Source organism: Pleurodeles waltl, chromosome 8, assembly GCF_031143425.1.
Source record: "Pleurodeles waltl isolate 20211129_DDA chromosome 8, aPleWal1.hap1.20221129, whole genome shotgun sequence".
NCBI lineage: Eukaryota > Metazoa > Chordata > Amphibia > Caudata > Salamandridae > Pleurodeles > Pleurodeles waltl.
In genome coordinates this window covers 1,036,943,185-1,036,964,995 of record NC_090447.1, presented here as the reverse complement: position 1 = coordinate 1,036,964,995, position 21,811 = coordinate 1,036,943,185, and positions in this window count along the sequence as shown.

The following is a 21,811-nucleotide window of genomic DNA, read 5'->3' as shown; positions in this document are numbered from 1 at the left end:
AGAACTAAAGTAGCTGAAGAACTGTTTGATAGCCTCGCTAGAGGAGTTTTTTCCCCTGGAACCTCTCGTAATAATTCACTTGTACGTAATGAAGGCTTGAAAAGTAAATTTATGAAAAGGTGCGTACTCGCAACACGGCGGTCTTACTGTTCTGAACGTCGGCTTTTGATTCCCGTCGGAGGCACTCAGATATGCCCTGGAGTTATTGAACTCACGCATTGTATATATTCACTACATTGCGTGTTTCAGTGCCGATTACTGACAAACAATCGCCTGTTTGAGCCAGATTCGCATTGGATTAGGTCACATACAAAGTCGTGATGGAAAATTGGAAGTAGTAGGACTTGTAAATAAGTGGGAACGAATTATCAGAGTCAAGTGCCCTGAAGAAGTCGTTTGGGACAAGAGACAACACTGTCCTGAGACGAAACACGTGTTGGCGGGCTCGAATTCTTAAATGAATTGTGGCGTGAATTGCATGAAAAATTTGTATTACAATAAATGAATTGTTATAAATATTGTGTATTACAATGAATGAATTGTTATAAATTGACTTGAATTATAAAATTTGTTGGACAAGTTACACTGTGTGTCCAAAGTGATTTTGGAAATTGTAATCATACCGAAGTGTAATTTTCAAGAGCAACAATTAATGTTTTTTTGACTTTTTTGGCTAAATCTCAACTTTTCAAATTGTTTTTTTCTGTGGGGAAGTGATTTTTATTCAGATTACAATCCATTTAATTGTTACATGAGGGGTACCGCACTTTGATGTGTTTAGGTTGTAGGTTCTCTTTGGAACCTTTTGGAGGGTCGGGTGATTACCCTCGTGCAGGTTCCCTCTTACTTTGAGATCTTTGGTCCTTTTGAATCCTGAGCGCCTTGGTAATCCTAGTTATTTCACCCCATAGTTAGTATTGGCGGTAAAAACCGCCTACCGCCGCAGCGACGGACGCCAAAAGACCATCGCCACAGCTACCAGCTGTCCGCCATATTATGACCACAGCCAGTGGTCCGATTAGTCCAACACTGGAAAACAACATGGACATAAGGTCGATGACCTCACTTGGACCATATTGGAAAAGATCAAGAAATCAGGACTGATCGAGGTTAATAGAATCAGGAAGAAACGGGAGGTCTATTGGATCTTTACTTTGGACAGTTGTGAAAAGGGGCTGAATGAATACATTCCCAGGGAAAATGCCATTATATAATTGGTCTCACACGTTTTATTCTTTTTCCGTGAGTTATGGTGTTTTTTCATTTAACAATTTTTATGTAGTCACCCTATGAGACCCTTTTTCTCTTAAGCTATTACACTATGAAGACACTAGAATAATAGCTTGGATGATATCAAAGATATCTTATATTTAAATTATTTTTCAAAAATTTTCAAAATTCATTTTTTAGTATTGAAATATTGAATAAAATATAAATTGGCTAATTGTGACCACCACCTGCCCCAGAAGCCTTCCTTTTATGCAAAAAACTCCGTAATCTAGCAAATAACATGTAATTCTGTCCCTTCCATCATGGCGACCATTTGACCTCCATTGGATCCCTCCGTATGTGCTGTAGAATACATTACGTCACCTAGAATGCCCTGCTAGATACAGTCTATCTAATCATAGCCATAACACCCTTTATTCCTTTATGGCTGGCCCGCGTCAGGCTCCGTAGATAATTATATTGTCACTTGCTTACTTTCTTTAGTAAGGCTCCGTTTGCTCCGGTTAGTCCAATATGGCCGCCACCGTGGATCGTTATGTCACATCTTTGTGCGCGGTCTAGAGCTCCCTGGAGCCAATCAATTAGAGCTAGTACAAAACAGAATGCGGCCGACGGCCGCCGTCAGTAACTATCGAACGCCAAGCCGTCCTGCTTACAGGTAAGCACGTTAGGCATATCCTTTCGGTTTGAGAGACCACCCGATAATCTTCCACATAAATAGATTCTTCCACAGCAGAATGAGATTCTTTTATAAGAGCTATGTGTGATATTCCCTTTTATCCTGTCTAGCTTTCCTATTGAAGCACATACCTTGGAATTTCTATTGGGTCCAACTCGAGTTCGAGGACACTTTAAAGACCACAAAACGGAACTTGCAAGCCTGTTCCATCTAACTGATTTTCAGGTGATCTCTAGTTTTTATATATAAAGAACTCTTTATATGCCGGCTAATCTCTTAATCTATTATTAGCCATAGCAGTATAGAGCTATACTGTCACCCTGCGCCTAAGACTTCCAATATTGACTAGAGTTTTTTCTTCCCACTAGTATGTTTGACCCTATTGACAACAAAAGGCATCTTCACGTATAACCTTGAGAATGGAACAGCTTTATGTCAGTCGTACCAATAGACGGACATAACAGGTACCATAAAAAACAACAAAGAATATTACTTTACCATAACTAATTTCACAACACACCTGGCTGCATTGATTATAGACTTGGGAAAGGTAGTAGAAATCAGCACGGAATAAGGCACTTCCATATATCAGTTCATTGATCACCAGACTCTTTATTTTCACACTAAATTAATCATCTCAATAATCTTCTTATTTTCCATCTTCGTTCTTTTCACCATTTCTACAGTTGTATGCCAATATCTATTGTCCCAATTTTTCCTGTTAGAGAACCATATCTCTCTCTCGCATGATTTGCTTACAACTTATCTACAATTGGTCTATCGCATGACAAAGCAAGGACCAATTATAGGTCCATAAATACCAGTCATAAATATAAACCTTTTTTCTGTCTTATAAAAATCAGAATTGGTGATTTCCAGGACACAAGCTTTATATATATATATATTTTCTTTTATTAGATGTTATGTCTATACCATTCATGTATATCCAGAACTTACAACAAGAAATGACCAGGATGCTCGGCTGCTAAGATTAGATTATCATTGGATTGCAATATTGGGAACGGCCCTGATGAAGGTAACCCTAACAATCGAGGAACACAGAAACGCGCGTAGGCCCTCTGTCCCTACTGCATCTCACTGACAGAACAACTTCATCACCGTTCTTTCCCAATCATAGATCCTGTTAGTATTAGAGTATAGATTGTTATTGTATTTTTTTAGATTAGGATATCCTTTTCTATCATTGATCTGTAATCGTTTGCCGCTTTAGGCTCACTTTTGTTATCATGTAATTCTTTGCATATCTTGTGTAGCTTTTACTTCTGTATTCTTTATTCTGTTTGTCTTTAGAATAGTATGATTGTGGAATGACTGAGTCAGGTATTAAGTTCTTCGTTTTCTTATATCTAGTTTTATGTTTTTCATGTGTTTTAGCATTCTGTAAAATCATTGAATAAAATTATATTTTGGTGATAGAATGCTCTAATCTGTTATTCAAATTCAATGTTCAGCCATATTGTTCATCCATGTGTCACTGTTAGTTTTTGACATACAACACTATAGTTATCCGCATCTATAGCAATTTGTACCTGAGGATTATCATTCCTATAGGTTAATTGTTGTAGCTCGTCACGTAGATTTCCTCTACAGCCGGATGGATGGCGGAAATCCGGCTGTGGCCATGCTGGCGGATGGCGTTAAGGTGGCACTGCTGCTGTGTGTTTCGTGTTAATTGTGTGAGCATGTATGAAGGTGTGAGTGCATGTGTGTTGTTTTGTGTGAATGCATGTCTGCGTTAATGTATGTAAGTGTGTGCGGATGTGTGTGTGAATGGATGTATGAATGGGTGTGTGTTTGCGTGTGTGAGTGAAGGGGGCATGAATGGAGAAGGGTTTTGAGAGGAAGGGGTGAGGGAATCTGGAGAGGGGGTAGGGGTGGGGGAGACACCTATCAGTGACAGGGAAGGGATTCCCTGACACTAATAGTGCCTACCGCCATGGTTTTCGTGGCGGTAAGAAAGCCACGAAAACCATGGCAGTTGGCAGGGTCATAATCCTGCCGGCGGTACAGTGATGGCCGCCAGGCTGGAGATTGCTATCTCTAGCCTGGCGACTCTTAGCGGCGTGGCGATGGGTGTGGTACATTGGCGGTTTTTGCTTCAGCCAACCTGCCAATGTCATAATATGGTGGAAAGTACCGCCAGCCTGTTGGCAGTACTTTCCACCATATTACAGCCAATCACCAGGGTCGTAATGAGGGCCTAAGTCTTTTTGGCCCTGAGATTTCAGGAAGGGGAGGCAAGCCCAATCCAAGCCCTTGGAGAGCACATCTCAGCAGAGGCCAGCAAGGCAGCAGGGCAACAGCAAGGCAGCAGTCCTTCTCAGAAAAGCAGTCAAGGTGAGTCCTTGAGGCAGCCAGGCAGTTCCATTGGCAGGTTGCAGGTTCTGGAGCAGACTGTCTGTCCCAAGGAGCATGTTGAAGTGTCCAGAAGAGTCCAAATTGGTAGGGTCAGGGACATAGTTTATATACCCAAAAGTGCCTTTGAAGTGGGGGAGACTTCAAACAGTGGTTTTGAAGTGCACAAGGTCCTCTTTCAGTACAACCCTGTCTGCCAGGGTACCGGTTGGGGGTTTGGCAGTCCATTGTGTTAGGGCAGACCTGTGTCTTATGAAATGTAAGTGTCAGGCCCTCCAACTTTCCAGCCCAGGAAGACCCATTCAGTATGCAGATGTGTGCAGGTGTGACTGAGCATCCTGTGTTTGTGGTTGTCTGGGTGAAATAAACAAAGGGAGCTGTCAACCAGCCCAGCCCAGTCGTGGATTTTAAGGCACAGAAGTATTGAAGTGCAGAGAAATGCTCACTTTCTAAAAGTGGCATTTCTAAAATAGTAATATAAAATCTAACCTCACCAGTAAGTAGGATTTTGTATTACCATTCTGGCCATACTAAATATGACCTGTCTACCCCTTTCTGATCCAAATCTACCACTCAAACAGCATATGAGTGTAGCATTAATGTTAGCTAGGAAAGGAGCAGGCCTGACAGCAGTGGAAAACAAATTTAGGAGTTTCCCACTATCAGGATATGTAAACCACACAGGTATATGTCCTGCCTTTTACCTACACAGCACCCTGCTCTATGGGCTACCGGGAGCCCACCGTAGGGGTGACTTGTATGTCGAAAAAAGGGAGTTTAAGGCTTGGCAATTACTTTTAAATGGCAAGTCGAAGTGGCAGTGAGATTGCACACACAGGCCTTGCAGTGGCAGGCATGAGACATGGTTAAGGAGCTACATTTTTGGGTGGCGCAACCAGTGCTGCAGGCCCACTAGTAGCATTTAATTTATAGGCCCTGGGCACATGTATTGCACTTTTCTAGGGACTTACAAGTAAATTAAATATGCCAATTGGATATGAGCCAATGTCACCATGTTTTAGGGGGAGAGCATATGCGCTTTAGCACTGATTAGCAGTGGTAAAGTGGGCAGACAAAGAGAAGGAGGAAGGCAGAAAGTTTGGGGGTGACCATGTAGAAAGGCCATTTCCAACACTATCATTTATAATAACCTGCATGTCATGTGTGACACCTCTAGTTATACCCAAAAGTGCAACTACATTAACACATATATCCGGAATGCAATGCTTCAGTAGTGCAACAAAAAATAACAGCTCCACCACAGAACATGATGATGGATCCTAAGCCTCCCATATCTCACAGATATTCTTATACCTTACGCTGAATAGGAGCCCTCTGAAGAGAGGTGCTCTCTCCCACTGTGCCAAAGGAATTGCATGACCCTGCATTACACCCCTGCAGTGCTCTGTTAGGTTAACAAAGATTGACAGAATGTGACCTGCATGTCATGGAGACACTATGAAAGAGAGTGAAACCAGATGGGTGCCCTCTTGTCATGCCTCTTTCTCTACCTCCATCATCCTGACCAATCTGTGTTTCTTGGCAGCAATCTATGGTAAGAATGTTTTCAGTTATCAAGATGAGCTGTTGAAGAATGAGGAAAATAAGCCTAGCTTAAAGAAGCTCTTCTTGCACACATTAGAGATGATCCTAATTGGTGTGAATTTGTAAAAAATTCAATAAATCACACAATACATTGCATAGCACTGCCTTGCATTACCTTCTGTCAGGTAGACTTTACATGGATGGTGCATGAGCTTTCCAGTACATCCACCCATGTATTTTGATGCAAACTCTTGTTTACAAAAAATTGTAAAGATTGGTTTACGCCAAAATGGGGAGCCTATCTGAAGATGGGACAATGAGGAGAAATATCTTTATTACTGCTAGTTTCTTCCTTTTTAAGTGTGCTGCATTCTGCAGCTCACGTGTAAGAGAACTGTCCTCAAAGGTTAGTTTTCTCTTCCTACTCAAACAACTTACCTGACCACAATGTTTTGTGACTAGGCAGCCACAAGTGCAACAGTACTAGGAGAGAGTAGAACCCGACTATATTTTTGAAAATATGATGCTGTTCTGCTCTTTCCATTTCAGCTAACGCAGCAACTTAATTTGCTGTGATGTGTTGGATAAAACGTTAGTAAATATGCTCCTCAATGATTTGGCACAGGCATCCAGGCATAACATTTGTCTTGGACCTTGTACACCGTTCTGCTGCCTTTTAACTAGGATCTCGTTAAAGAAATAACATAGGCATTCAGACAGAAAAACACTATCTCTTAAGAAAAGGCTATTTTTCAAATAATGAGGGACACATCCATCAAAGCCTCCAGCATGAGGCACATGTTTGGCAGGTTACAGGGTGGCACTAGAAGATTTTGAGATTAGTGCACAGCAGTCATGTTATGTTAGGCATTTCTAATTGTGCTCTTCATTATCCATTAAATAGAAATGTCGAAATAAAAGCTGTACATAAACAAGGATTACAATAAAATGGAATCCATGACTTACTACCAGTCCATCTCACAATCTGCTCCTGAAGTGATTTTGTCTTAGGGCCTGGAGCAGTGCACAGTCTGCAGGGATGATAGCTACGGGCCTGACAGGGCCAGTTTTACTTCTGTTTGCACCTGGTGTGAAAATCTTTGTTGGCGCCACCCCTCAAAGACTTCCTTCTCCAAGGATTCCCTCAGTACCACCATTCAATAGTGTCCCTCATTGCTCCATAAACCCTCTCCCATGTAGATTTAATTTCTTTTATAGTGCTACTCATCCCAATGTAGTGTGTCAAGAGCGCTTTACACCATATACATATTATTCAGAGACAATGACTCAAATAAGTGTGTAAGTCAATGTAGAGCAAATGTTACTTAAGAAGGTGTAGGAGTTACATGCCATTCATACTAGTAGGCATTACATGAAGGGCCACTGGAATTATGCGGCAGAGTTGACTAAATTATTCAGCATGAAAAAGGGAAATTATGCGACATAATGCTGCACATTTTTTGATAGTATTACTTATTTTTTGTTTAATTTTAATACATGTTAATAATGTCTGTGCAAAGATGTCACCTCACTCGTACCAGCTTAACAACTAAATACAGAAATAAGCACTTGAAAGATGACCAGTTAACCTTTGTGAAGGCCTTCCACTATTCACAAACACATCTCGCTACTTTTTTAGTAACCTTTGATCCATTTGAACTAGAAACTATTTTTTTGCTAAAAACTGCAGATTCTGCAACAGATGATGGATTATATGGCAAATGTGGCAAATCATAATTGTACGAAAAAAGTTGTTAGCAGCAGAAGTGCATAATTGCAGTTGCCCTGATTATACACAGGGCCACTGGAATTATGTGATTGTGCAGCTGCGTCGATTTTCAGATAATTATAGATTTGGGCCATTTGACACATAATCCATCATCTACTGCCTGATCTGCAGATTTCAACATAAAAAGTTTAGCTTCTAGCTCAAACTGTTCAAAAGTTACTAAAAACGCAGCAGCATATATTGCGCGAAGTGGAAAGCCTTTTGCAAAGGTTGAGTGGTTCCCTTTCTGTTGCTTGTTTCTATATTTGTGTACTAAACATGTGCTGATGAGGTGCCCACAATGCCCAGAAATTGTTAACAAGTGTAGATAAAAAAGGACAAAATCATGAAGTAATACCAGTAAAAAATATGCTGCATTACGCCGCATAATTTGCCTTCTCTTGCTACATAATTAATTGAATCATGCCACATAATTTGTCCCTCTCCTGCTGCATAATTCCAGTGGCCCTGAGTATACGTTGAGTGCTTGCTCTGGAGAAATACAAACTCAGGGTTTAAAACATAACATAGTGGTTGGGGTTGTTCTTACTAATAAATATTCCTTATTAAACAAAGGAACCCACTGAACTACCTACATAAAAATAATTATTTTGTTTGCCTGTTAAACTTTGTGCTTTGCAAGAGGTACATTATCCCCTTGCTTTACTTTATGATGGGTCAAAACTGGGATAAGTCAAAGCTAACTTGTCTCTCCCAGAGCTCCCTTAGTCACTAGAGTTAAATTGACAGTTTTATGACGGGCTGATAATTGCACGCAGATAAAGAGGGCAGCCAGAACCCCAAAGCATGGCTCCTGTTTCAATTATACTGGCCTCTGGACAAAAACAGAATGCTATGCCTTGGGCAGATGCAGAAGCAGATGCAGACTAAGGCCCTCATTACAACCTTTGCGGTAAATGCCGCCTACCGCCGTGCTGATGGCCGCCAACATACCGTGACCATGGCGGTATACCGCTACGGGTATTATGACCCACACAGAGAAATCCACCACTATACAGACACATACAAGTCAGCCAGACCAAAGGTCAGTGATAAAATGGTGGTACCAAAACCCACAACGTTACGCCAACAGGAATACGCCCACAGTATCAGGACCCATGAATCACCGCGGCGGTCTTTCAACCGTGGTAAACCATCGGTGGTACACACCACCGCGCTCATAATACACACACACTAACAAAACTACACCACATTGGACAATTCAAACTACACACACCTGACACACACCACACCCACACACTCAGACCACTATAAAACACACACCAAAATTACCCACAACCCTTTCAACAACACAACAATATTGCGAACAGAGAGAGAGAGACAAGCCAGGAGCACCCACTCAATCTGAGCCACAGAACACCATCACCCATACACCATCCACGCACCTCACTGCACACACCACAAAACATCACCCCACTCATAACCCCACAAATCCTCACACATACCACTCACACCACATCCATGGCACCCTAAAGACACCTCAGGTTTTCAGAGGAGGAGCTAAGGGTCATAGTGGAGGAAATCATCCGGGTAGAGCCACAGCTATTCGGATCACAGGTGCAGCAGACATGGAGTAATGGCAGAGAATAGTGGACAGGGTAAACACCGTTGGACAGCACCCAAGAACAAGGGATGACATCAGGAAGAGGTTGAACGACCTAGGGGGAAGGTGTGTTCCATTGTTGCAAGACACCAGGTAGCCATACAGAGGACTGGAGGTGGACCCCACCTCCTCCCCCACAACTAACAACATGGGAGGAGCAAGGCTTGGCAATAATGCATCCTGAGGACCTCGCAGGAGTAGCAGGAGGACTGGACTCTGGTAAGTCAAATCTTTACTACTATATCCCCCACCCTACCTGCATGCCATCACAAACTCCTACCCCTACCCTCACCCCCATCACTCCATCAACTCACAAATACCCCACTATCACAACCCACCCATCCCAATACCAAGCCCTGCATGCAACACCCATTCTTGGGCACCCATCACATACCTGCATGGACACCCATCACTAAAGCATGCACATTAGAGAGAATCACCTAGCCCTCAAAATCACCACGCACACAAGGCAAAGTTGACAGGGCAATCACAACCATACAGGGAAACACACTCATGCACAAGATGACACACACAGATACAATAACACTGCATTTACAACCCCACAGGACCCCCACTCAATGTCACCAGAGAGGAGGTGCCACCAACATCCAGGCCCCCCACAGAAGAGGCCCACAGTGATGACAGCAGCTCTGCACGCCTGGATCATGATGACCAACCTGGCCCATCAGGGATCTCTGGACAGTCGGTTACCCTGCCACAGTCCCACACCACCACAGAGCATCCTCCCTCAGGAAACACCACCACAGCACCCATCCAGCAGGCCCATACCACTGGCCCCAGGACACGTCAATCAGCAGTGTGTCCACCACTACAGTGACCCCATGCAACCCCACAAACCCAAGACAATCAGGGACCTGGGGTCAGTGGCAGTGGGCACGCGGTTCAGGCGACAGAGGTACAGGGAAGCTGGGAGGACTGCTGGGAGACATGGGGAGGACAGGCCCAGGGAACTCACTCTCCATGAGGCACTCAGCAACATCCTGGGAGCATACCACCATTCCCAGGAGACCATGGGCCAGATACTGGCCAAGTTGCAGGGAACCCAGTGGCTGCAGGAGGGACAGTACCTGGGGATCAGGGAGGACCTCAAAGACATCCACACCATCCTGGTCACCACTGCAGGGGTGCTGGCTGACATGGCCAAACCATGAGGGAGGCAGTGGCACAACAACGGGCCCCTAACTCTAGCCACACCGATAAACAGCCCTCCACCTCCGCCGGTGCCAGTGGACAGGAGGCCCCACCACTGGAACAGCAGGCCACCAGCGCCCCACCCCCTGCCGAAGGATAACCACCCCGCAAATGGTCCCTGCGATCCAGGCAGAAGCCAGAGAACATTGCCAAGACCCCCGCCAGGAAATAAGACTCTACTGATTGGCGCCCTTCTGTCCCACTCTGTCACCCTGTCCACCTTGCTCCCCTTCCTATGCCCCATTGGACAATGCACCTGTGATACCAAGAGAGTGGACTCTACCCTGGACTTTCCTCCACCATCGCCCAAGCCCATTACACATCACCCTCTACTTATTAGCACTTAAATAAACACCCTTGGAACAAATACAATTCTGGAGTCGGTCAATTGATTGAAATATGTGGTAGTACAACATTCTGAAAACATTACAAATCTTATGTATAGTAATGTATACATACATTGGTATGACCTGCAGTGGGCAGCAGTAAACATACCAGAGTGGGGTTCAGAGATCTGAAAATAGAGATGCCAAAGGGTGCAGTAAGTGGCCTTAGACATAGGGAAATCATTCTGCCATGTACAATGTCCAATAGAAAACTGAAAAGAAAAGTGAAGTTGCAGTGTCTTACCTGTGTGTCACTGGAAGTACTGCTGTATGATATTACTTCTGTTGTCCACATCTTCTTCCTCACTGTCCACAGGCTCCACCGCTGCCACAAGACCCTCTCCAAGCTCATCCTCCTGCAGAAAAGGCACCTGGCGTCTCAAGGCCAGGCTGTGCAACATGCAACATGCAACGATGATCTGGCACACCTTCTTAGGTGAGTAGTACAGGGATCCACCTGTCAGATAAAAGCACTGGATCCTGGCCTTCAGCAGGCCAAAGGTTCTGTCAATTATCCTCCTTGTTCCCCTATGTGCCTCATTGTAACATTCCTTTGCCCTTGTCCTGGCATTCCTCACTCGGGTCAGTAGCCATGAGATGTTGGGGTAACCATAGTCACCTGCAAAATCGAGGGACAACTGTTAGACATACACTAACCCTTAGGGATAACCCCATACCCAGACACCAAATTTACTGGGTGGGGACCTTGGGCTCACTTATTAGCCACAGTCGGTGCCTCTGGAGTTGAGCCATCACATATGGGATACTGCTATTCCTCAAGATAAAGACGTCATGCACAGAGCCAGGATACCTGGCATTCACATGGGAGATGTACTGGTCAACCAAACACACCATCCGCACATTCATAAAGTGATAGCTTTTTCTATTCCTGAATACCTGTTCATTTCTCTGGTGGGGGGGGACAAATTCTACATGTGTACCATCAATTGCACCAATGATGTTGGGGATATGTCCCAGGGCATAAGTCAGCTTTCACTGTGGCCAAATCCTCCACCTGGGGGAATACGATGTAGCTGCGCATGTGTTTCAGCAGAGCAGACAACACTCTGGTCAACATGTTGGAGAACATTGGCTGAGACATCCCTGATGCCATGGCAACTGTTTGGAAGGAACCACTTGCCAGGAAATGGAGCACTGACAGGACCTGCACTAGAGGGGGGATACCCGTGGGATGGTGGATGACTGACATCAGGTATGGCTCCAATTGGGCACACAGTTCTTGGATTGTGGCCCGATCAAGTCTGCATGTTAGGATAATGTGTCTGTCCTCCATTGTCGCAAGGTCCACCAGGGGTCTGTACACTGGAGGATGTCTCCATCTCATATTCATCCTCAGCAGTTGAAGCCTAGGGAGGAAAACTTTGAGCAGAGGATCATATTCACACATCAATTGCAATAATGATGCATCTCTTCATTTACAGAACCAGTATGTAAATCCGAGAGTCAGTTGATGTACCAATGTCTGTTGTGATGCAGTTAGGTGTCATCGCCTGTGCTTCCCTGAAATGGTGGCTGCCTGACCTGTGAGGAGGGACAAGTGGAAATGAGGTAATACCGCTGGCGTTGTGCGCCGCATTGCGGTAAGCGGTCAACGACGGCCACGCAACTTCACATTCATTATCGTTGAGCACTATGGGTTCCAGGAGCCAATGGCGATGTACGCTAGCGGTGACGGTACGCACCGCCGCAGACATGACCGCCATTTTCTATCTGTTCACTCACTTGCTACCTGACCTTCAACAGGAGAGGACCTACACTGCAAGTGCTGCTGTGACCTGTGTCTGGAAGCGACAACGGCTCATGTGTCTGGGGAAAGGGCCCCTGCCTTCACTGCAGAGGAGTTGGAGAGACTGGTGGATGGGACCTAAACCAGTGCACTTTACTTTATGGTCCTCCAGACAAACAGGTGAGTACACTGTGTGCATGATGCGTGGGCCATACATGTATTGAGTGCTGTGTGTGTAAGCCACATGTGGGGGGGGGGGGCTAAGGTGTCCTGGGCAGAGTGCTGAATGTATGGCGGTCAATGTATGTGCCTTAGTGGATGGGAGGGATATGGTGGGCCATGAGTATGACGGTCCGGACGGTATTATTAATCCCTTTTCTGCTTAATTTTTCCTGCAGGTCAGCGCCCATCAGAAAAAGGGTAGTTGATGTGCCATCACCAAGGAGGTGCGGACCCTGAGGTCTTTGACAGGTGGAGCACCCACTGCCGCAAACGGTGGGAGGACCTGCGCCGCTGGGCAAGAAAGACAGCGGAGGCCCAGCTGGGGCTGGCCTCCCAACGAGGAAGGGGTGCCCATCTTACCCTGACCCCCCCGGATGTTCTGCATCTTGGATGGGCACTTGAGGGCATCACAGCAGCCACAAGGGGGTGAGTACAAATTCAGATTCATGAGTTGGCACGCATTAAGGTTTTACCTGGGTGGGGTATGTGGACTGTGGGTGCCCCTAGGCCAGGGCAAACATGGCAGGGTAGCTCCTTTGTTGGGCAGGCTCTGAAGCACTCCAAACCCAATGGTGTTAGTGGGCATCTACTACTGAGCAGGGTCCTGTGGGTTTCAGGTGTTCAGCTGATGGCATTATGCCATGTCCCCCGTGGGCTGGTGACTAGCATTGTAACTGGTAGTGCATGGCCTAGTACATAGGGCAGCTCCCTGTGTGTTGTGTGCGCCAACAGTAGTGGTGTTGCTGGCATTGACCAAGTGTATCCTCTGTCTCCCCCCCCCCCCCCCCCTTTTTGTTTTGTCACCCTGTCCTTCTGTGCATTAGCATCATCTGGCAGAGGAGCAGTGGCACCGACGATGGAGGGAGCTGCATCCCACATGCGCCTGGAGGCCGAATCCACCGACGGTGTGGACACTAGTGGGACGGAGGGCGAGAGGAGCACCACGACGGAGACAGGAGGGGACACCATTTCAGGCTCTGGCCTCCACACTGATGGCAGCCATTTCCCTGTCTCTAGCCTCCCCCTCCAACTTCCTCTACCCAGTCCCAATCCCCTCAACCCCAGCCTATCGCAAGCACACCTTCAGACCAGCATTCACCCAAATCAACACACAAGTGTCTCAGGCAAGCACCACACTTCATCCCACATGCACTCACACAAGCACCATCTCCATGCAGACACACCAACAGCCACTGCTTCCACTGTGTCCCCCTCCTCCTCCTCGTCCACCTCCCTCCCAGTAGTGTCTCCACTCACACCTGCATGCACTATATCCTCATCCACTACCTCCATCACCAGCACGCCCATCACTACACACCCCTCACGGGCAGTCACCACCCCCCACATCCATGCAGATGTCCCCTGTGTCCTCTCCGACTGTGTCTGTGACCCCTATTCCCAAAGTACACAAACGCAAGCACACACCCACCCAACAGCCATCCACCTCGCAACAGCATCCAGCTCATGCACCTGCACCCAAACACACCAGATTAACACCCCTACAACCACTCCCTCATCCTCCACGCCCAAACCTTCACCCTCTTCCCGCCCCAATGTCCCTTAGAAGCTTTTCCTAGCCAACATTGAACTGTTCCCTACCCCTCCCTCCCTGTCCTTCCCCTCGGGCCAGGCTGGCCAAAACCCAGCCCAGCACCTCAGCCACCAAGTCCACGTCCTCTGTGGTTCCTGCAGCTGTCAGAGGCTCAAAGGAGGCACCTGTCAGGCCAGCCAGTGTGCCACCAACCCCTGCCAAGGCAAAGAACATTCTGCCACCTGGCAAGGTGAAGAAGGAAACAGCATCCAGTAAGGGGAAGGAGCCACAACCACCCAGCAAGGCCACCTCAAAGATTCCAGCTGCCAGACCCAAGGTGACACCACCATCTGCCAAGGGCAGGAAGGGGCACAAAACATCAGCCAAGGCACTTCAGCCATCCGAGCCTGCAGGTGAAGGCCTGGTGGCTACCACCACAACCGCTAGCACCGCAACCTGCACCGCCGCAAGCACTGCCACCTGCACCGCCACCTGCACCACCGCAAGCACCATGACTGTCAGCAGCAGCAGCCCCAGTGGGCAGCTGTCCGAGGCTGCAGGAAAAGGGCTGGAGCCTCCCCCCCACCACTGGCAACACTCCTACCAGCACCACCACTACCACCACTGTGCAGCCATAGCCAACGGCAGATAGACTGTTGCCCTGCCTCCATGGACTATCATGCATCCTGGCCACTGCAAATCTCATTGGTCTGACACCCAGGTGAGGGACTGTGACCTGGCACCCCCTATGTGCTGCATCACTGGGCACAAAGCCCCCTCCAGAACCAGTGGAGAAATGCATCCACTCACAGCATCCTTCCCAGGATGAAGCACACTGGGCACAATGCCCCCTCCAGAAACAGTGGAAGAAGCCATCCACATGAGAGACTGTGGCATTGCACGCCCCAGGACCAGGCAGTGGGCAAACCACCCACTTGAGAGACTTGAGAGACTGTAGCTTTGCACTCCCCAAGGCCAAGCAGTGGGCAAATCACCCACTGGCGAGACTTGAGAGACTTGGCCTTACACTCCCTAAGACATCGCTGTGGGCATGGAGTCCCCTCCAGGAGCAGTGGCGTTGTACCATCTTCTGGCTGAGGTGCCCCCCCTTCCCCGTGCCCCTGGGGTGCCTGTGTGTTTTTGACCTGATGCTCCTGCAGAGTTCTCTCCGTTTTGAGGCAGGAGTCAAGTGTGGGCTTAGCCTATGTGTTATGGCCCAGTGGGCCACGGGCTATTTTTGGGTGGACATTGTCCCTCATTTTGTATATATTGTACATACTTTTTATTTATTTATGAACGTATTTCTCTAGAATTCTAATATTACACTATTTTGACTCAGTTCCTTTTGTCCTTGAGTTCTTCCAGAGGGTTACGGGGTGTATATGAAATGTTGTTGCATGTGTTTGTGTGTATGGTGTTGGGGTGAGGGTGGGGATGTTGTGTGTTGCCTGTGTGTCACTCCCCCCCGCGGTCTACTAGGTGCTCTACTCACCGTGGTCCTCGTCGCCGCCGTTGGTGCTCCTGATATATGAGAAGGTACACCAGAATGGGCTGAACGTGCAGCTCGGGCTCCATGGCGTCCTGGTTCTTCGTTGAGTGTCGAGAGGTGAGTGGTTTCCCTTCCAAGTACTGTTTCCGCTGTGCTTTTGTTGGTGTTGGTACCACCCCAGAAAAGCTGGTGGATGGGCGTGTTGTAATGGGGTGGGCGGTACTTTTTCTTCCACCTGGCTGTTGGCAGTTACTGCAGCGGTGTTTGTTGCTACCGCCGTGGCGTTAAAGTGGCTGTATGTGTTGGTGGTTTCCACCGTGGTCATGATCCCATTTTTTTTTTACCGACCGCCTGTTAGCGGTATTACCGCCACTTTAACATCGATTGCCAGGGTTGTGATGAGGGCCAAAATCACATGCTGTCATTGAAGTATTAGCTAATGTCATTCTGTATATGAGAATGGGTTGCAGAAAGAATGACAGTGGGCCAATTCACACTCTGTGTGAGGTCTGGGAGGGGCTGCTGAAGCCTCTTCAGTTAAAAAAGTGCAAACTGGCCCCCAACAGAGTGCTCTAAAAATCTTGAGGCCTCTCACTGGGGTAGAGTCACAGATTCTTTCAATCTTCAGAAATACGGACAAAAGGCGTCTGTAAAAAGAATTATGATGGACAACGGACTTGCTATTGAAATACCGGACAGTCCATTAAATTTACGGACCAGTGGTCACCCTAATGAGGATCCTGGAAGGTTTGAGGAGAGGGAGGAGGAGACAGGAGTGCAATTGTTAGGTGCACATTAACCTGTTTGATCAGACAGAGGAGAAGCTTTATGACAACTACAGGTTGAACACTGCCATTATACTTGACTTAATAGCTGATGTACAACCCCTACTGCAGCGACACACAGAACCAATGCCAAACCCACTCATGTGCAGGTATTGTGCTCCCTGCACCTCTTAGCCTCAGGAAACTATTAATGGGTCATAGCTGCAGTTGGAGGGGTATCTCAAAGTGTGCATTCAGGCATCTTTAATGCATTCCTAAATGCCATGTTGACAAAACTACATCTGCACATAAAATTCCTCAACACCCCACAGGATTTGCAAAGAACAAAACTTGATTTCTACCAGGAAACCCAATTTCCACACGTCATTGGCTGCATTGATGGGACACATGTAGCAATCTGTCCACCATCTGCAACAGAGTATGTATATAGGAATAGGAAAAGTACACATTCTATTAATATCCAGGCCTTATGCAATGCCTCCAACATAATAATTTATCTTGTGGCCAGATACCCTGGTAGCACACATGATTCATACATCTTCAGGCACAGTGGAATACACACAAGACTTCCTGCTGGAGAGTTTGGTCAAGGATACCTACTTCGTAATGTAACAGTGAACAATGTTGAATAACGTCTATGTGATGTCACAGATAACAAAAACTAATTTTTACACTCCTGTCATTCTAGGAGACAGTGCATATGCAGTGCGGTCCTTCATCTTGACACCCTATCTCAATCCTGCCACGCCAAGTGAATGGAGATACAATGCGGCACACAGAGAACACGTAGTGTGATAGAGAGGTTCTTTGGCCAGCTGAAGAGTTGTTTCCGATGTCTGCATAAGAGTGGGGGCGCACTGCAATACAGTCCGGAAACCACATGCAAGATCGTGGCCACGTGTGCAATGTTGCACAGCATCGCAACAACAAGAGGCATACCAGTTGAAGCCACAGAGACGGACTCCAATGAGGACGACCACCCATTGCCACCCCTTCACCCACCAGACAGAACCAGAGCAGCAGAGGGCAGGCAAAGACATGCTGAGATTACGTACAACTATTTTTGATGTAATGACAACACCACGTCTACTTTCATTTTTTTCTGTAGGTTTCTTATTTATTGCCTTGACTTCAGGTAACATGTGTGACTAGGACACAGGCATACAAAATACACAATCGGGTCCCAATTACAGTGTGATACTATTGACATCGTAGTATCAATGCATTGCTACATGAACTTCTCAACATTACTTTTTACGTCCACGCACTCCACTTGCACGCTCAGTAGGCTCAGTGGCACCTCTCGTTGCGGGTTCAGAGACAGCACTGGGTCTAGAAATGTGACACCTAGGATCCTTCACAGGGACTGTGACACTGCTGAGGCTAGAGATCGCCTCACTATCCCCACCATCCATATCGCTGTTTGCAGCACTCCTGGCTGTCTGCATTGTCTCGAATACATTGGTGACTTGCACCAATCCTCGTGCAAGGTCCCGACTGCTATGTGCCATTTCCACTTGCATGCCCACAGCACATCGTGACAGCAAAGCAGTTGTGTTAGTGAGCCGATTGACAGATCTGCTGAACCCATCCAACCTACCCATCAATTGGTGATGGCGCCAACGGTGGGTGACATGCTCCTGCTGCATTATAGTGCAGATTTCCTTAATGGCATTTGTCGTCTCCCTTATATGTTCTGCTGTAGCTTTCTGTCCTTCATGCAGCTTGCACATGTTGTGACTGAGAGACCCAACTGTCTGCGCATTGATCCCATGTTGTGATCGAGAGACACCAACTGCCTGTGCATTGATCTCATGTGTTTACATTGCAGGCGCTGTACTTTCAGCATGGATGCCTCAAGACCACGGAACAGTGAAGGGCCCTCACCTTCCTCTGTGCTCTGTCTGCCTTCTTCACGGCGCCTCCCGAGGTGAGTGGACGGATGCTGGAACAGGAACTGCTCTCTGTCGGTGCTTGTACACTTTAAAGGTGATGTGGGTACATCTACTGGCAAATCATCGGAGTCCAGTGTAAACTCAGGGAGGGGTAGCACTCCTGCCCTTCATCTGGTTGGTGCTGGTATGATGGGCTCACTGGTGTTTGAATATGACTGTGGCTGACTTTCATTATTCCCCTCTTTTCTAATTTCTGCTGTGTCAGGGCCCAGGACATCTGCAACAACAATGCGCAGCATGTTATTCTTGATGTTCACCTTGCATTTGTATTCTTACAGTTACTTTCATCGTAAACATTTTCCCTGGCATGTTGTCTCCGATTGTCTGTTGTGTTGTTTCTGTTTGGTTTTTCACTTTTTTGCTGTATATGTAGTAGATGCACTTTAGGGTATGGACTACCACTCCCATAATGGATTGTTGTGTTGAATGGAATATGTGGCATGGACTATTTCTCATAGTTTATAGTACCATTGCAATTTTCTAGGGGACATTTGTACATGCACATATGGTGATTCAAATCAGTACTGCCCTTACCTTTGCTGGTGCCGGGTGTGCCTGAGGTGTCAATGTCAGTGACACCCCATACTACTTCAGGCACCAGTGTTGACTCCACAGTGTCTTCGTAGGGGGTGGACGGTGTCTGTGTGGGTGGTCCTCTGCCAGTGCTCCTTGCTTCCTTCAGCCTGCTTGCTACCCTCTCTTTGGCACGTGATCGCAAGTCGTAACAGCGCTTGCATATCTCCTCGATTGAACGCTGCGCAACACCCATCGCACAAATTCTGGTCTGGATGTCATTTCACATATTCCTCTTCTCACTTTATGGGACCTGGAGTGAGTGTTTGCCAAATAAGTTGTCATGGTTCTTGACCACCTCTTTCGCGAGCACTTCCAATTGCTGCTCACTGAATTTTAGTTTTCTCTTTCTCCCTCCTGCGTCCTTGCCATTTCCAGCAGTGGCCTTGGTGTTCTCCTGGTCCTGGCTGACTCTCCTGGGTGCCTCTTTGGTGTTGTGCTGGGTCACTCTGCCTATTCCTGTGACTCAGGTTTCTGGAAACAACATGCACTGACTCACTTCCTGGTTGCGATGTCATCATGCTGCTCCAGAATACAGAAATTGCAATTTGCGATTTCTAAATACTGATTCGCTATTTGCGATTGTGAATTTTAAGAAATCGGAAAAAAATATGCAATGGTGTTGTTACATCGCATTTTGCAAATCCCAGTTAGCTATTCGGTAAAAATTGCTAGTTGGTATTCACAAATGCAAACCTTCATACATCTGGCACTATGTTGGTTCTTCTGGCTATCTCAGACGATATGAGATCCACATTAGACTATTTCAGTCCTGCTATACTAGTGCTTTTGGGCCTATATGTGGCCTTCCATATGGTCTCACATTCTTCCCTTCTTGCCCATCTTTTGAGGCTGGTATTTGCAATGAAGCCTTGCAATGGTTTGACGTTTTTCTTTTGGATTACTTCTAGTCCATTTTTCCTTCTCTATTTCAGCCTTCTTTTACCATCATAATGTATGGTATTCCAAGGATTCTTTCTAGCCCCACCTTAATCAGTCTCTGTCTTCCCTCTCGTGCCGGTGCAGATGGCTGCAAAATCATATCTTACATTGAAAGCACACAGATCTTAATGCCTATATCCATCAGTCTTCGGGAATAAGACCAGGAATGTTCAAGAAGGACATTTATGAAGGAAGTGGTCAGGTGGATGAGTTCAAAGTGTTTGAAACGTAATGGAGATAACGCAGACAAACCAGCATTTGTCAAGGATCTTTTGGTCTGGTCAGATAGCTTTTTGCCCTCCACGCTATGACAATGCCTCATTCCAATGACATCAACAAAAAAAGTTGGGTAGTCTGTTCAACAATAAATTGTTTTTATCCATAGCGCAATCTGGGTGCCATCATTAATTTAAGCTTCTATCAATGCTCCTATAAGTTCTTTCTTTACTTTCTTAGCCATCATGCAAAGTAGTGATATAGATGTTTAATGCCTCAAATGGGTTATAGTAACTCCCTATATATCTGGCCCCTCAATGGCTAATTAATCATCTTCATTCTGAGGAAAACTCAGCAGCCTGTCTTCTCTCCAACACACCACCCTTGGTTTCTGTTTGTCCTATCTCGGAAACTTGTATTGGCTGCCTACTCATAGGCATATCATTTTGGGCTTTAAATAATACTGGCCCGGTCTATCTTAGGAAGAAATTAATCACCTATAAACCCACCAGTCTGGTTCTGTCTGCCTTCCGCAATCAACTTACCATTCTGCACATCAAAATGGCCAACCAAGAAGATCATTCATTTTGCCTTGTTTCGGCTCAGTACTGGAACTCCATCCACTGACATCATTCTTTCTCCTACTCTTACATCTTTCTGTAAAAAACTGCAGGCATTGCTATTTGTACAGCCTTAGAGTCTCTCTCAGATCCTGTCTAACACTGCTCAGAAGTGCTAGGTGATGAGTGTTCTTCCCAAATCAATCAATCCTGAGATACAAGATGCCACCAAAGTGTTTCTCAGTGGCCTCTATCCTTACACAGAATTAAGGCATAAAGCAGTGCTGAACAGAGGTGAGGTCAAACAAAATATCAAGTCTGAGTTTTCATGTTTGACCAAAACATGCTGTGGAAGAAGCCAGGAAAGTTGGAATCAAAGCAGACTTCAGGACATAGCATGATTGACTAACTGCAGCCTTATAGGAAGAGTACAGCCTACGTTTCCGGAACAAGGCTATGGCCTGCTTGTGAAAAGCCAAATAGTGCAGTGCATCTTTTCCCACCATGGAGTTCTGTAAACCAAAACAGATATGCTTCAACCAGAGAGAAGGGTCGGTTGGTGAAGTAAGGAGCAGTTAAACCACCACATTCTATTTGTTTGCATTGCATGAATTCTATAAATTGAGAGTATTATAGGTGCACGGTCTGACCAATATCTGGATGTGATGTCTATTTTCAGGACAATATTCTGTAAATCATTGGATGTTAACAATTAGTCAGCTGGAGGTGAAACAGAGGGAACATGACTCTTCCCCAGAGGAACACATAGAGTTGAGATACTCTACAGTGTCAACTAGCTTTTGACTTGAGAAGAATGTTGAACTCCTGGACTGAGATAGTAAAACAGGATGCAATATCTGTGTAACTGTATACTGTCCTTGGACCGACCTAGTGAAATGTGAAATTAAACCAAATTTAACCTATTTACATACCCGGATGACATGGCTAGCCTTCATATCTAGATTAGAAAA